Source organism: Dipodomys merriami, unplaced genomic scaffold (genome assembly GCF_024711535.1).
Source record: "Dipodomys merriami isolate MVZ:Mamm:240054 unplaced genomic scaffold, mDipMer1.0.p SCAF_1, whole genome shotgun sequence".
Taxonomy (NCBI): Eukaryota; Metazoa; Chordata; class Mammalia; order Rodentia; family Heteromyidae; genus Dipodomys; species Dipodomys merriami.
Genome location: NW_027202270.1, coordinates 21869495 through 21884904, shown reverse-complemented (window position 1 = coordinate 21884904; position 15410 = coordinate 21869495). Strand labels below are relative to the sequence as shown.

The 15410-nt window shown below is 36.6% G+C and overlaps 1 long non-coding RNA gene and 1 other non-coding gene across 2 annotated transcripts in view; both read right to left on the bottom strand.

The window, feature by feature from the left end:
- LOC138830976 (uncharacterized) overlaps positions 1-15410 on the bottom strand; it is a 97367-nt gene that overhangs the window by 57856 nt on the left and 24101 nt on the right. Inside the window, exon 2 of the long non-coding RNA XR_011373097.1 lies at positions 10832-10975. This is a non-coding gene — a long non-coding RNA (uncharacterized lncRNA). The remainder of the gene's footprint in view (positions 1-10831; positions 10976-15410) is intronic.
- LOC138834744 (U6 spliceosomal RNA) lies at positions 13430-13536 on the bottom strand. The gene has a single exon (XR_011374249.1). It is a non-coding gene; the product is annotated as a U6 spliceosomal RNA (small nuclear RNA).

The following is a 15410-nucleotide window of genomic DNA, read 5'->3' as shown; positions in this document are numbered from 1 at the left end:
GCTGTTGCTGTTGAAGGAAGGCAGTTCTATAAAAGTAGGGTGGTCAGAACCAAGAAGATTTTTACCAAAGAGCTTCCTTTGATTCTCTTTGCTACAAAACACTGTGTATGATTGCTAATCATTTTTCCATATAACAACAAAGACACATGAGCTAGCTTTGAAATGGTAGCTGAAGAATAGAACACTAATTGTCCAATGGAGCTTCACATAAAGAACTAGTAAAGCATATTTCCCTACAAATATGTTGTGAGTACAAGTTTACAAGTTCGCTTTTTATAACCAAGATCACAATTATCTTTGGAAACAATCCTGTTTGGAATTTCATGCAGAGAGGAAGAAGCTTGCTTTGAGATCAACAGAAAAACAAACAAACAACCCCAAACAAACCATGGGCAGGCATATTCTGAAATGCGACCTCCCAATTCAAGAACAGAAGATGATGGAAAATACGAATAAAAGGCAAGCCATTAAAATAAATCCACTTAGGAAATAAAAGAAGTACAGAACATCATAAAGGTCAACAAGAATATCATAGCCACTAAAGAACAAATGTTTTGAGATCTAGGGAGGGGAAGGAGGGTCAGGTCACAGAGGATAAGGGTTTTAGGCCACAAACAGTGAAAGAACCATGAAAGCTGGAAGGACTAGGAAGGCAAATATTTAGACCAGGTGGACAATATGTATAAAACTAATTCAAGACAATTTGCTTGGCCTTACCAAGATACTACAAATATAAAAGGCAGATGATAGATAGATAGATAGATAGATAGATAGATAGATAGATAGATAGATAGATAGATAGATAGATAGATAGATAGATACAAACAGACAACCTCTCCCCTTAATTGCTGGCACAGATCTGCTAATCCTTTTAGGATCTTGATAGTTGTGCTACTTTCAATCAGAGCCGCTATGCTTTTGATATCATGAATGACAAGAGAATGCTTCGTTCTGAGGAGATAACATTTGCTGGACTCCTGTATGTTGTCAGGAAGACCAAGACATGATTAGAAGCTTAGAATGTACAGCATCGCTATACCCATCCTCTGGGGAGGAAAATAAAGCTAAAGATTGAGTCAATGCTTGACCATACCTATGAGAGAAAGTCTCAGGGAAAATGCCTGGACTATTTAGTTTAGAGAACTTTCAGACTGGCACACACCTCTACCTGCTGAGAACTTGCACCTAACTTCCAGAAACCTGCTGCAAACTCCTCCCTATTATCCGTCCACCTGGCTGCTTGTTTGTATCTATTAACCGATCACAGGCCCTAAATTAGCAGTCGCAAGAAACCTGATTTCAAGGGCTCAGTGAACCTCCCTAGCAAATCAGCAAACCGGAGCAGAGAGTTGTGGGGGAATGTTCAATTTGTAGTCAAACCAGCCACATGTTGTGAGTAACTTGTGGATTTCATGACTTGCCACTCTCAGCTTGTGGGCTCTTGCAGGACTGAGCTCTTAATTTGTTGGGTGTGCACTAACTGAACAGAGCTCCTCAACCTTCCCCATCCTCAACCCCAATAACTTTGTGACCTAAGTAGCCAGCAATAATGAGCAGCTTCTTGAGCTTCCTTTCCTGCCCCCAAATATCTTTTTCGAGAAGAATTTGCCTTTCTCCTACTAACTTTCCGCCTGTTCTAGGTCTCAGGTTTTCTCAACTTTACCAGTTATCCTTTCAAGACTAACTATTGGTCCTGGTTGATTTTTCACCCCCACCCCCACCTCCCCCTTCTTCCTTTTAAAGAAGGCTTTAGGAAAAAAACATATCTAGACCACATATCTTTAGGGATAGTGTGGAGCTGGGAAAGATGAGTGAGAATGATAGAAGGGTGACATTGATCAAGATACACGTAATTACAGATTAGTTTGTTATATTGAAATCCCTTTGCACAATGACTTAAAGGTATTTGTAAAAGCATAATCAATGCATAAACATACACACTCTCTCTCCACTTACTTCATAGTTCATTCAGTCCCTGGTCCGTTATATTCTGGCTTTTGTCCTTCTGTGCTTGGAATCTGCACTGATGAGACTCACCAGATCCAGTCCAATGGCCTTGTTGCTGTTTCAGACACTTTTCTCAGCTAATCATATCTCTGCGGTTTGCGAGGAGGGAGACACTCCTGCCGGTGGGGCTTCTCTTGACCTTATGCTGTTTCTTAGGCTCCTTCCTCTGGCTTTTAGTGGTTCTCACAAGTAGAATCACCTGGCTTTTTTTTTTTTTTCTGTCATGGGGCTTGAATTCTGGGCCTGGGTGCTGTTCCTGAGCTCTTCAGCTCAAAGCTAGCGTTCTATCACTTAAGCCACAGCACCACTTCCGGCTTTCTGGTGGTTTACTGGAGATAATAGTTTCATAGCCTTTCCTGCCAAGGCTGGCTTTGAACTGCAATCCTCAGATCTCAGCCTCCTGAGTTAGCTAGGATTACAAGCGTGAGCCACTAGCACCCAGCTACCTGACAAACTTTTAAAGCAACCATTGCGCACTCACCTCCAGAGTTTCTAGTTCAATAGGACTGACTATATGAAGCCAGGCACCACTCCTTTTAACCTGCCTTCAATGATTCTACTGTGTACCTGTGGTTAAAATCCTTTGTTTGAATTCATTCTTCCCAAATCTGTGCCATCAGAGGACTCTCTGGGAGTCACTGTCAATTCCTAGACCCTTCCTTTTTGACATTCTGGTTGACTAGCCCAAAAATGCAGAAACCAACAGGTAATGAGAATATATACACATATATATATGTATATGTATATATACATATATATATGTAAAAGCATCTACAATGTTCCAAATAAGTCGTTTTTATTTTCTCATTGAAGCTGATATATGATGACTCTCAGAATAAGAGCCAATGTTATCCATACATCCATTTCATATTTCTTTTTGTCTCTTTTGTTTGACATTGAGTTTCTACAGGGCAGGTTTTTTCTTACATTTTTGTCTCAACACCATCAGAAAACCACTTATAAGCTCCAAAGTAAATATTTAAAAATATATTTTGTTTGAAATAATGACTTAATGAGCCATTAAATTATTCTCATATATGACCTTTTCTAACACACAGTAGAAATGGTATTACAATACCATATACTCTACTTTCTGTGTTCTTAGTACTTACATTACCTAAGCTAGCATTCATGGTAATAAATGAGAAATATGTACTTTTGTGATACATACTTTTACCTAGAAAACCGGTATTATTATGTCACCTTGGTTGTTTGTTTTGGCAGTACTGGGGTTTGAACTTGAGATTTAGTAGACAGATGTTCTACCTCTTGAGCCATACCTTCAGTGAGGTTAGAGAATTCTTAAATACAAATATTTGCCAACCATTGTTAAAGGATGATACAGAAGTTAGCATATTAACTTGTAGTGTCATTTGTGAAACTAAATGAAAATGACATATCCTAATAAATATGTAAAACAAGTATTTAATAATCAGTGAGACTTAGTGCTCGTGTATTTTTTCTTTTTGTTTGTAACCATTTTTGCTAACCTACTAATAAATTATATTTCTAAGACACAGTGTTTTGCTAGGTGATTGGTCATGTTGGGTAATTCTAAAACTTTATCTGGCATTTTAAAATTAAAAACTCTGAATTCCTCTTCTCACCTTTCCATGCTTTCCTGGAGGTTTCCCAAGATGACATTGGAACTGAGTAATCATTTGTGCAGATAACAAAATCTTGTTCCTGGGCTCATCCTGTCATGCCCTACATTCTTGCTGATTTCAATCACCCCCAAGAACCACAAGTCATCCCTCATCACCCGAACTCTCCTCCCCACAGCACACCAAACAGATCCTAATCTGGAACCATCTGCCACCCCTCCCTTCTCTCTCAGAGTCTTCCAATGTGCCCTCTGAAATTCTTGATAATCATCAGCCTAATCTTAACTCTTCCTTGTAAGCGATTGGTTTCCCTTTCTACCTTAAAACCCGATTATACTTATGGAGAGTGCTCCCTCATTAGCTTCGAACACAGGTGATATTTCTTTTCCTTACATTTTATAAATCTGGACACATGGTAGATAATCTCCTTTGTTTCTTATTGGCACTTCCAAACAAGTACTACCTCCTCCTTTCTTCCAAAAGACTTCCAGCTCCTTTGATGTTTGTGCCAAGTGACAACCTCCAAACAGAATGTCCCCTCCCTACTTCCAGTTATTTGCAGACCCTGAGGTCATCACTTCTAATTAACTGAAAATGTATTGAGTTGCTCTCTGACTGCACCACTATGCTGTAATCATTTTTAAATGATGGCATCTATATCCATGGAGACTCACATTGCGAAACATCTTCTCTTATTAATTTTACTACCTTGAACTTCTCATGTCCAGCGGCCCCATTCTCACCCGCCTCAGCTACCCCTTCCCAGATCACGTATGAGATCTGGTTGCTATCAGTGGTAAATACCAATAGCCTCCTTTTGAAATACACCATTTGCTGGTCTCTTCACTTAAAAAGGTGGATATTTAATTATTGGAATAGTTAGTGTCTCCTTATTTCATTTATATTTACTGATATTGTTATTGTTGTGGTTGTTTTTAAGGTCTGGAATAGAGACTCAAACTCAGTACCTGATGCTTTTACTCATTGGCTAGCACTCTACCAACTGAGCCATTGGTCCAACCCCTAGATTTACTTTCAAGCAACACCTTCTCAACAAAGGCCTTCTTCAACATGTCTACTCATTTTTTCTACCTTAGCAGTCAATATGTAACCCATTAATCTTCTTTATTTTCGCCACAATGCTTTATACAACCATATACACATGTATCACTGGCTTCTTCTTTGTTTTTCCAGCATAAAACGAATACTATGTGGGATCATTGTAATTGTTTTCCCTCTCTTTTTCCTTCAGGTTCCTCAGCAACCTCAAATATAAATTTGTTAAATGAATAATTAAAACCCTTCTTCTGATGTCTATATTCCTGTGATAAATGTCTATACATGCTCTCCTAAAATTATTAAATACCTTTACCTACTACCTATAGCAAATCCCTGGCATATTAAATTGAAAATGTGGGCACATACATTGCGCATAGCCCTATGAATGCCTTTCCTCTGTCCTAGCACTGTTTATTGACTTATTCTTGTAACTCTCCATTTCCCACAAAATGCAGGATGGTTGAAGTCCAAAATCAATATAAACAAGAATGCTGATAGCAGGAAAGAAGAACAGATAGCTAATAAACAGAGAAAACATTTTAAAGGAACTAACAACCACCTTGGAACTGTATGTGGGAAACAAAAATCCAAGCAGGAGAATTTTGGAAGGAAACTTCTCTAGCACAGAGCAGCTTCCCTCTGCTTCCCTAGTCTCTGTAAGGAACTAGCATTATTAGCATTATTTTTGCTCAGGCTGCACTGTGCTCTGTCATGCAGAACAAAGGACAAGTCTTTTGGCTTCAGCTTCTAGTTATCGGGATCTAGATAAAGGCAAACAACAGGAGAGGACCATGGCAAAGCTGTCAAGTGGAAAAAGTTGGCTTGCCTGGAAATGCCCCTTTTCCCAATCCCTCTGCATAAAAATTCCTCTGAATAAAAAAGAAGAAAACTACAGATCAATCTCTTTGACGAATATTGAACAAAATATTCTCAACAAAATCCTTACAAACTAAAGCAAGGGTGTCAGGTGTTCATGCCAGTAATCCTAGCTATTCAGGAGGCTGAGGTCTAAGAATTGTGGTTAGTTTTACCAAAGCCAGCTCAGGCAGGAAGTCCATTAGACTCTTACCTCCATGTTACCTGTAAAAAGCTGTAAGTAGAGATGTGACGCAAGGGGTGGAGTGCTAGCCTTGAGCAGAAAAGCCTTAAGGAAAGCTTCCAGGCCCTGAGTTGAAGCCCCAGGACCATCATCATAAATAAATAAAATCATACAAACGAAGAACAACACTTTTGAAAGACTATGCACCATGATCAAGTTCTTTTATCCCAGAAATGGAAGGATGGTTCAACATGTATAAATCAATAAATGAAATACAGGATCAAGAAAAAAATAGCATGGTATTATCTTAGTTGATAACAAAAAAGTCTTTGACAAATTTCAGCATCTTTTTATGGTAACAGTTCTAAAGAAACTAGAAAAAGAAGGAAAGTTCCCTCAACACATAAGACTATTTACTACTAACCTATAGCCAGCATCTTATTAAATGGGAAAACTGTAATAATTTCTCATAGTCAGGAATGAGATGAGTATCTACTCAAACTACTATCATTCCCAGCCACAGAAATAAAGTAGGAGAAAGAATAAAGTAGATTCACTTAGGGAAGGAAGAAGTAAATCATCCATTTGTAAAAGGTATGATCCTATACTTAGCAGAGACTACAGATTTCACAGAACAAATTTTCTCTAGGCCTGATGTATGACTTCAGAAATGGAGTAAAACATAAAATGAACACTTAGAAATCAGTAACTTTTCTATATGCCAATATTGAAGCAGCCAAGAAACACACTGTATAATTTAAATGTTTATATTAGTGAAATCATCTAGGACAATTTTACTAAAGTAGTCAAATATCACTTTCCTAAAAGGGAATCCTTTAATTTCACATAATGAGGTATCAAAATATTTAAGTCATAGGTTCACCCCCATTCCATTCATCCCTTTGCTCCTCCAGCTAAATACTACTGTGACCCTAAGATAACTTCTAAGGCCCAAACAATCATGGTTTCCTAAGGCCTGTTCAAAGGTGGGTATTCTTAGAACAGTGACATAGCTCTGTTTACAAGAACAGAGGCTTAGTCTTGGATTGTTCAACAGGGATTCTCATAGCCAGTTTATAGATTACAGATTTCCTCACTCGTTCAAAAGATTTCTTCTACCTATAGATGGTACATTTAATCTTTTAAGTTTTTGTTATTTTATCTTTTTCATTTAAGTCTGTGTTGCATTAAAATTTCATTTTTAGAGGATTTGAAAAAAAACACAAACCATTACAACAGTCTTGTTTTACATTGCTTTGGATAGACAGACAGTTTTCTCAGAACTATTTATTAAATCATCCAGTTTTCCTAACTAAAGAGAAATGTCCGCATGGTTTACATGCACAATGTTCATGCATTCTGTATTGCTCTGAATTCTCTCTCTCCTGTTATGGCCTAGTTTTATCTCAAGGGCTACTTCATCTCTTATTTGATTATAAATAATTTTAAAAACAATTCCTATTCTAGGTAAGGCATATGATTTCCCACAAACATTAAATTTTTCTTAACTCTTTAAACATATTAAATACCTACTACTATGTTTAAGATATATAAAATATAATTAACATATCAATTATGTATGTTATACATAATCTCAAGTGTAGAAAGGATGATAAGTTCAAAAAGCTAACCACAATTCAGAGTGCTGGAAGACACAGATCCTGGGAGGGATGGGGCCTAAACTATGACAGGAAGTTAGCAGGTGTTACTGGTGTCCTTGAGTGCCATCCGATGGACTTTGTATTTTGCTCTGTAAGTCAGGGGTATCTCCTACAGATTGTGAACAAGGAAGTAAAATGCCAAATTTTCCTTGACTAAAGATCTCTCTGGTTGCTCTCTGGAGGAAAGCTTGGAACAAGAGGAGCTCAGAAACAGAAGAGAAGTAGTAAAATATACTTGTCACAAACTTAGGGGTTCAGGAAAAGAGCCTGAACCTGGCTTGTGCCAATGAGGTGAAGAAATTACAGTGTGATGAAATGTGAAGTGTATTAGGAAGAGAGAAAATTCTAGACTTGCTTCTGATGCAGGATTTTCTTGTTTACACAAGAACAGCAATCAGATCACTCTGACTACAGGTTTGCACATGGATGGGAATGGAGCCAGTAGGAATCGGGAGAAGAGGAGGCTTTTAACCGTGTTTTCTGTAAATGGATTTTCTCTAGACATCTACTGTAGCTCTGCAAATGTGTTCAGGATTCTAAAAGTTGGCAGACTGACTGGGATCTGAGCAGACCTTTGCCAAACCTGGCACCTTCTCTGACCCTCCTTCTCTTTACCTTTTCCAAAGGTCTCTGTGGCATTGTGAAGAAAAGTTTTCTCTGAGATCTTCTCAACTCAGATTTATCAACAATTTTCTCTCTTCTCCTATGGAATATAACCACTATTATATCCATACTAGCTTCTCCAACCTGATTTGTGGAACTACTCATGCTAGAAAATGCCATTTTTGAGATCCAAGACCTTCAATAAAATTAAAGTTAGGCAACAAGGTCTTAGGTGAAGTGATTCAAGCTATTAGTTTTTCACTTTATGTGAATAAATCGACATGGAGGGACACTGGGTATTATCATCTCATTTAATCCTCACAATAGCCCTACACATAAGGTGCCACTGTAATTCCTGATTAATAATAATATCAGAATTAATTTTCCATTTGTATTTATATTTGTTTGTTCATTAGAGACATTTAAGACTTTTCTTCCTTACAATTCAACTTGATTTTCATGGATAAACTGGTGTTGCTGCTTAAAATGTGAATATTAAAATGTACTTTCTGAATCTATTTCTTTAATACTCTTTGTCTCTTTCTTGAATTTTATCTTCTTGAATTTATAAGTTATATTTATTTATTCTTACCTCTTTTGTTTCACTATAGAACCAGAGAGAGGGAATAACATTATTGCTTTCCATTGAAAGAGCTTAGATGAGTTGCTAATTTTTCTAATTCTCTCTTGACACATAAGGAGGTGTAAACTATTAATTCTCTCTAAGATAAAGTGAATTCAAAGCAGATATCATCAGTCTCTTACACATCATACACCTATTGCTAAAATTTAACAGTCTCTAAGAAAAGGCTTCTTATTTCTTGTCTTTCCTGTGCTTTTACTCTTCAACTTTTTCCCTTTTCTAAACTGTACTTTATCTGGTTTTATATTGAGTTTCACATTCTGTCTCCAATTATTGCCAACAGAATTGATGAGAAGTACAGGCTTATGTAAGGATCCAAAGAGACCAGGTATGAAAAAAGTTAAGCTAAAGTAAATGGAAAGAAATTGTTTGAAGCTAAATTAGCAAAATACCAATAAAATAAGATGCTGGTGAATGATTGATTTACTTGTAACTTAAAAAAAATTAACAGGTAAACTAACACACTAACTGTTGTTTGTCAAACCAAAATTTGTTCTCTAGTAACGCAAACAACATCTCCTTCATTTTGCCCACCACTGTGTTTGAGAAGACCTACTAGACTCTTGATTTTTAAGAAGAGGTTGAAGGCAAAATTTGGCCAAGTTGTAGGATAGGAGCAATAGAGAAAGACAAGATTTCTATTTGGCTGAAATTGAAAATCTGAATTGTGATTCTGGACACTCAGGTCCACAGAATCTTGATACTATTCAGGGATGGGTAGCTGAGACTAGAAAAGCCACTGGTAGGCAACAGTAGCCCAAAGAGCCACTGGTAGCTGCTTCAGGAAGCATCTGAAGTGTCAGGAACTGAGGCACCTTTATGGTTCTAATGGGTACTAAGCTAAACACAAAACAGATCCATCTTTGCCCCGATAGGAATACTGCCTTCATAAGGGAAAACACGGGCAATGAAGGCGCAAGCTGAACTCATTACTTCTTACCAGCATTATTAGAGCCCGTGGATCCTGACATAACTGGAAACAAGAGCCCCTCAAATTTACAGTTGACAAGCCCAGCGCCTGTAATCCTAGCTATGCAGGAGGCTGAGATCAGAGGATCGCAGTTTGAAGCCAGCCCGGGCAGGACGGTCCTGAGACTCTAATCTCCAATAAACTACCAGAAAACTGAAGTGGCGCTGTGGCTCAAGTGGTAGAGCGCTGACCTTGAGCTGAAGAGTTCAAAGCCAGCGCCCAGGCCCAGAGTTCAAGCCCCTTAACCGTCCCCCCCCCCCCCCCCCCGCCCCAAATCGGCAAATGTATTTGAGCTTCGCATCCTTTGAGTTTCTGTCACTTACTACCAAGGTCCTAAATACCCACTCGTTCACTGAATCAGCTGCAGTCCATTCTAGGCATTCTCTGCCTTGAGTTCTTCTAAATTTGAATGGGGAAGAAAATGAAGGAATGTGTCGGAAGCAACTCCTTCAAGCTGCGGTTTAAATACAGGATGGCCCTGTTGCCTGCTTCCAAAATAAGTGTAAGAAATTTGATAGACTATTTGTGAACACCTCTGAATATAAAAATTAGTGCTTTATTGGCATTAAAAATTGAATCTGTGTGGTCAGCATTATACTTTATGGTCCTTAGACCACTCAAAGTCTGGCAACTTCTTTTTAATAGATCAATTGTGCCCGCCTACTGTGCTGCTAGGCTACAACTTGGCCAGATTTTATTTTAAAGGTCATTTTATGGCACAGAGCCAAACCTTACAACAAAAGCCGAATGCTAATGGAATTGTTGTGATTTAAAACTGTGAAACACAATCTATTTTTCAATGGAGGAAATAAGAACCATAACCACAAATATTTCCAGTTTCTTAACTCAACCTTGAAAGATGTTTTTTTTACCTTTTTAGTTCATTATTTAATGATGAGAAAGATTTTTAAAAATGTTGGATAGTATCAAAGGATCTGATTGGGAGACCGAAGTTCAAGTTTCAGTAATGACTGGCTGACCTGCGGCGTGTGTGTGTCACTTAACATTTCATGACATAAATATTCAATTATAACAAGGATATTAAAAAGGAGGGTGCTTGTAAAGTATTTGATTCTGAACCTGGAACACAGAATGTCTTCAATAGATGTCTATTGTGAACACCTCTGATATTGTTGGCAATATTGCTAGGAAAATTAATATTACTGCTAGTAGAGTATTCATTATTCATATTAGTTTCAGTGCTGAGGAATTTTTATGTTACAGGTTTCTTGCCTCCTTGCTTACCTTCTTACTCTTTCTTTTCTCTTTCATTCATCAAATTTAATCCTTCCTTCCTTCCTCCCACCTTCCTTCCTCTTTCCTTCCTTTTTCCTTCCTTCTTTTCTTCCATCCTTCCTTTTTTCTTTGCTTCCTTCCTTCCAAAGGAACCTGCAGTAGGAGAAATCTTTGGTGAAAAAACATAAACCTTATTTTGAAAACAACAAAGAATTTTACAGAAATATAAGTATAAAAAATAAGTTGCATATATAAGATTCTAATACAAATTTCCAAGCAAAGTTATTGATTTATAGAATGCCAATGTTTTTAACCATGAGCAAGTAGAAAATTGTTTATAAAATTTGCAATACATTTAGGAAATAGGAGTTCAGAAATAGTTTCCTTATACGAAGAAGTAATATTTCTTGAATAGAAAAAAAAACTGAATAAAAAATACAATCTTAATGATGGAAGGAGTGACACTAAACAAGATGGATTATACACCACATAAATTAGCATATTGAATTTAACCCCTTGATGCAACGATTTAAAGGTAATTAAGTAAAACCCATCACCCCAAATACTGTGTACTTATTGAATATTATTACTTTAAAAAACACATTTTTCTAGCACCATCCAACAAAATAATACAGAGAGCTCCTCAGGATATTCAGAGAGTTAAAATAGGATTGCAACAGAGTACTCTTCTGGTAATATAAAGAACAGAGTAGAAGGGAGGCAAAGTTAGAGGAAGGAAGACCACTGTGGAGATTCATGGGGCTATCCAAGCAAAACACTCAGGCCTGAGAGAGAATGATGGAAGAGATGACACTGATTGAAATTCATTGTACTAATAAATTGACATGTTGAATTGAGACCCCTTTGTATGACTAAAGACAGTTTTTCAAAAATGACACAAAGAAAGTAAACAAAGAAATAGATATATTAGCTTATATCACAATAACTGAATAATAACCATAAGAGTAATTGGATTTAGGAAATAGTTTGTAGATGAGATGAGAAGGTCTACTGATGGAGTAGATATGGGATATCTAATAAGATAGATACATAGCAAAAGAAGCAGAGAAGGACTCTATATTTGGATATTTGGTGATTGGAAGGAGTGTGCTATTGCTTAGTGAAATGGTAAAGTTTCTATGAAAAGCCAAGTAGATAGACATTTAGGAGAAAATGGTATTCCAAACACAAACAACACTAGGAGAAGTAGCAGAAAGATTTTTTTTAAAGCTTGGCATATCTACAGAATATGCTTGAAACAGAGGATACAGAGAATGTTGGGGATACAGAGAAAGTGGACAGATGGAGCGGGAGATGTTGCCAGAAGGTAGATTGCTGACATAGAGCTTGAATCTTTAGGCTAGGGAGGGATAGTGAATCATGTAGGGGTTAACACAACTAGTCTTTTGTAAAGTAATCAAAAAACTCAGAAATGAAAAGGCGGTGGTAAAAAAAGTCTATAGTTATCAACAAACTAAACAACTGATAAAATTAAGGTTAAAAATAGGATATAAATACTATAAAATATGGTACACTAAAGATAATATAACTATATGAATCAAATTGAAAGAGTTTGAAGAGGAAGAGTGAGTCAATGATAGCATCAATCACAGAGAGGATTTACTGTGTGTTTTTTTAAGTGTCCTAAGAACTTATCTCACTCAACATGATGATCTCTACTACTAGCCACTGTCCTGCAAAATGACATAATTCTATTCTTATTTATGGCTCAGTAATATCCCATGGTGTATTATATATGCATATATATTTAAAGATGTCTATGCATATGTATGTGCATATATATTTCATAATTTCTTATCTATTCCTTGGTTTCGTGTGTCTCAGCCAATTTCATAGCTTGGCTATTGTGAACAGAGTTGCAGTAATAATATGGGTATGTAGGTATCCCTCTTGTACACTTGAGTTACATTCTTTCAAGTATATGCCAATGCATGATATGGTAGAGTTATAGGTATCTCTACTTTTAGTTTTTGAAGATGCTCCATGCAGTCTAGTGGACCTAGAGGTTAGACCAGTTTACTTTTTCATAATAGTCATACCAGTTCACTTTTTCAACAGTGTTTGAGGATTTTTCCCTCAATGCCTGTTCCTTATAAGCAGCATTTGTTATTTTTATTTGATGATTGCCATTCTGACTAGGGTGAGATGGAATCTTAGAGTAGTTTTAATGTGAATTTCTTTTATGGCTAAATATGTTGAACATTTCTTCATGTAATTACTAGTATTTTGCATAACTAATTCTTTTATCTATTAGTCATTTGTAAGAAAACTGATTGATTTGTTCATTTGTTCATTGGGTCATTTGTTCTTTTATTTTCTAATCTTTGAGTTCTATGTATATTCTGGATATTAATCTTGTATTTGTGAATACTGACAAAAAGTCTCCTATGGTGTAGGTTGTCTTTTGCTTTTGATAATTGTTTCTTTTGATGTGCAGTATTTTTTAAATTTTATATAGTCCCATTTGTCTGTTCTTTCTGTTATTTCCTGGGCAATTAGAGTCTTATTTTTAAAAGTAATTTCCTGTGCCTATATCTTCCAGAAATTTTTTTACATTTTCCTATAGTAGCTTCAGACTCAGTGCTTAAGAATATGGAAAGTTTCATGAGTGTCTGTGTCATCCTTGCACAAGGGACATGCAAATCTTCTCAGTATTGTTCCAATTTTAGTATATGTACTGCTGAAGTGAGCACTACTATAAACTTTTTTTAAAGAATTCTTTATGACACTGAAACACAAAGAGAAATAAAACGATGTAGTTCAAAAGTCAGTTAGGTGTGGAAGCTCATGCCTGTAATCTTAGCTATACAGGTGGTAAGAATTACAAAGATCAAAGCTTGAGCCAAATGTTTGTGGAAAAGTTTGAGGAAAATATTTGTGAGACTACATCTCAGCAGACCAAAAACACACCTATCATCTCAGTTATAAGGGAAGTATAAAGAAGAGGATCATAGTCTAGGCTGGCCTAGATCTTATTTAAAAATAACAAAAGCAAAAAAAAAATAGTTAAGCATATGGCTCAAGTGGTAGAAAACCTGCCTAGCAAGGGCATGGCTCTAATTTCAAACTCTAGTACTGTAAAAAATGAAAAACAAAAATGCCACGCACAGTAAGTGGAACTGTAAAATCTATGCGTTCTCAGATATGTATAATGCTTGCTGAGGGGGAAAAAAAAGTTATAAAGCAAGAAAGAAGGAGGGCCCAGGAGGCTTTTGGATGAAAGTAACACGAGCAGGTAGTTTACTGGTTACAGTGTGTGAGTGTGTGTGTGTGTGTGTGTGTGTGTGTGTGTGTGTGTGTGTGTGTGTGAGAAAGTGATAACAGGTCATAGTATCTAAAATAAAAATTGACCTAAAGCATCTGGGATCTTGGGTTGCTATTTGCAATATATAGCTTTGAAAGGGGACTATTATGGTATTATGCCATAATAATTCAAATACTGTAGTGTCCCTTTGTATAGTATTTTAATGTACTGCTAGAGAGACTTTGATCAATATCAGATAAATTATTTGGTTTGCAGTATCACAGAATTCCTTGCTATATACCACATGGCCTACATTTCAGTCTGCTATTGTGCATTCCATCATATCTCAGCAGGGTGTGAGAATTAAAGATGATATATTGAAACTTGAAAAAAAAAGATTTTGAAGCTGGTTAAGCTATTTTTTAAAATCATACAGTAAAGTGTAATAGTACATGGGCAGACAATAAAAAACTTGGGTTAGAGGACAGGGGAAAAACAACAACTGTATACACAAAGAAAGGCATAAATAGAGACAGGCTGATGGGAAATAAAACCCCACCTTCTACTTAGCAGCTGTCAGGCTCTTAAAAGTGAGTTCTAGAAAGACCACAATTCCTGATTGCCTGGAGCAGAGGAAGGCACACAGAACCATAACATGGTGTAGCACCATCTGGTGACTGAATGAATAAAAAGCACAAATAGGACTGATTAAATCTATATGACTTCCACCCCGTGGAGATGAAGGAGGGGGAGAGGAGAAGAAAGGGGGAAGGGGGTAGGAGGAGGAAAAGGAAGAAGAGGAGGAGGAGGAAGAAAAGGCAGTTCTGTTTTCTCTAATTTTCTTTCCATGTCATTGCCATTTAATTCTCATAACCCCTTTCAAATTAGCTTTCTTATCAAAAGAGTTTTGGAATACCCAGTTGAAAAAAAAATCAGGTTTATTTATTTTTTGCAAAAGAAGTGGGAACATTCTGAATGGGTCTTAATTTATAACATTTCATAAAATATTTTCATTATCTCTTACTACTCAAATCATTATTTCAAAGAAAAAATCCAATATTTTAAAGGTTTTACCTCTTTAAGCTGAAACTTGGTTCAGTGACATATTATTTAATTTAAAATTGCTTAGTTACCCTTACTGTGAAATACAGAGAAAGATGTGTAGAAGAAAAAAAGTGAAATAAGTGTGTTGGAGAAATTCAGATAGAAATTCTAGACAAATGAACAATCAAAGTATTTTTGCAAGACTCCAAGTTCTGTCAAGGTATAGATCACTTTTCCGCAAACCTATCAATAACCAGCAAGGGTAAGAAAACCTTTTGA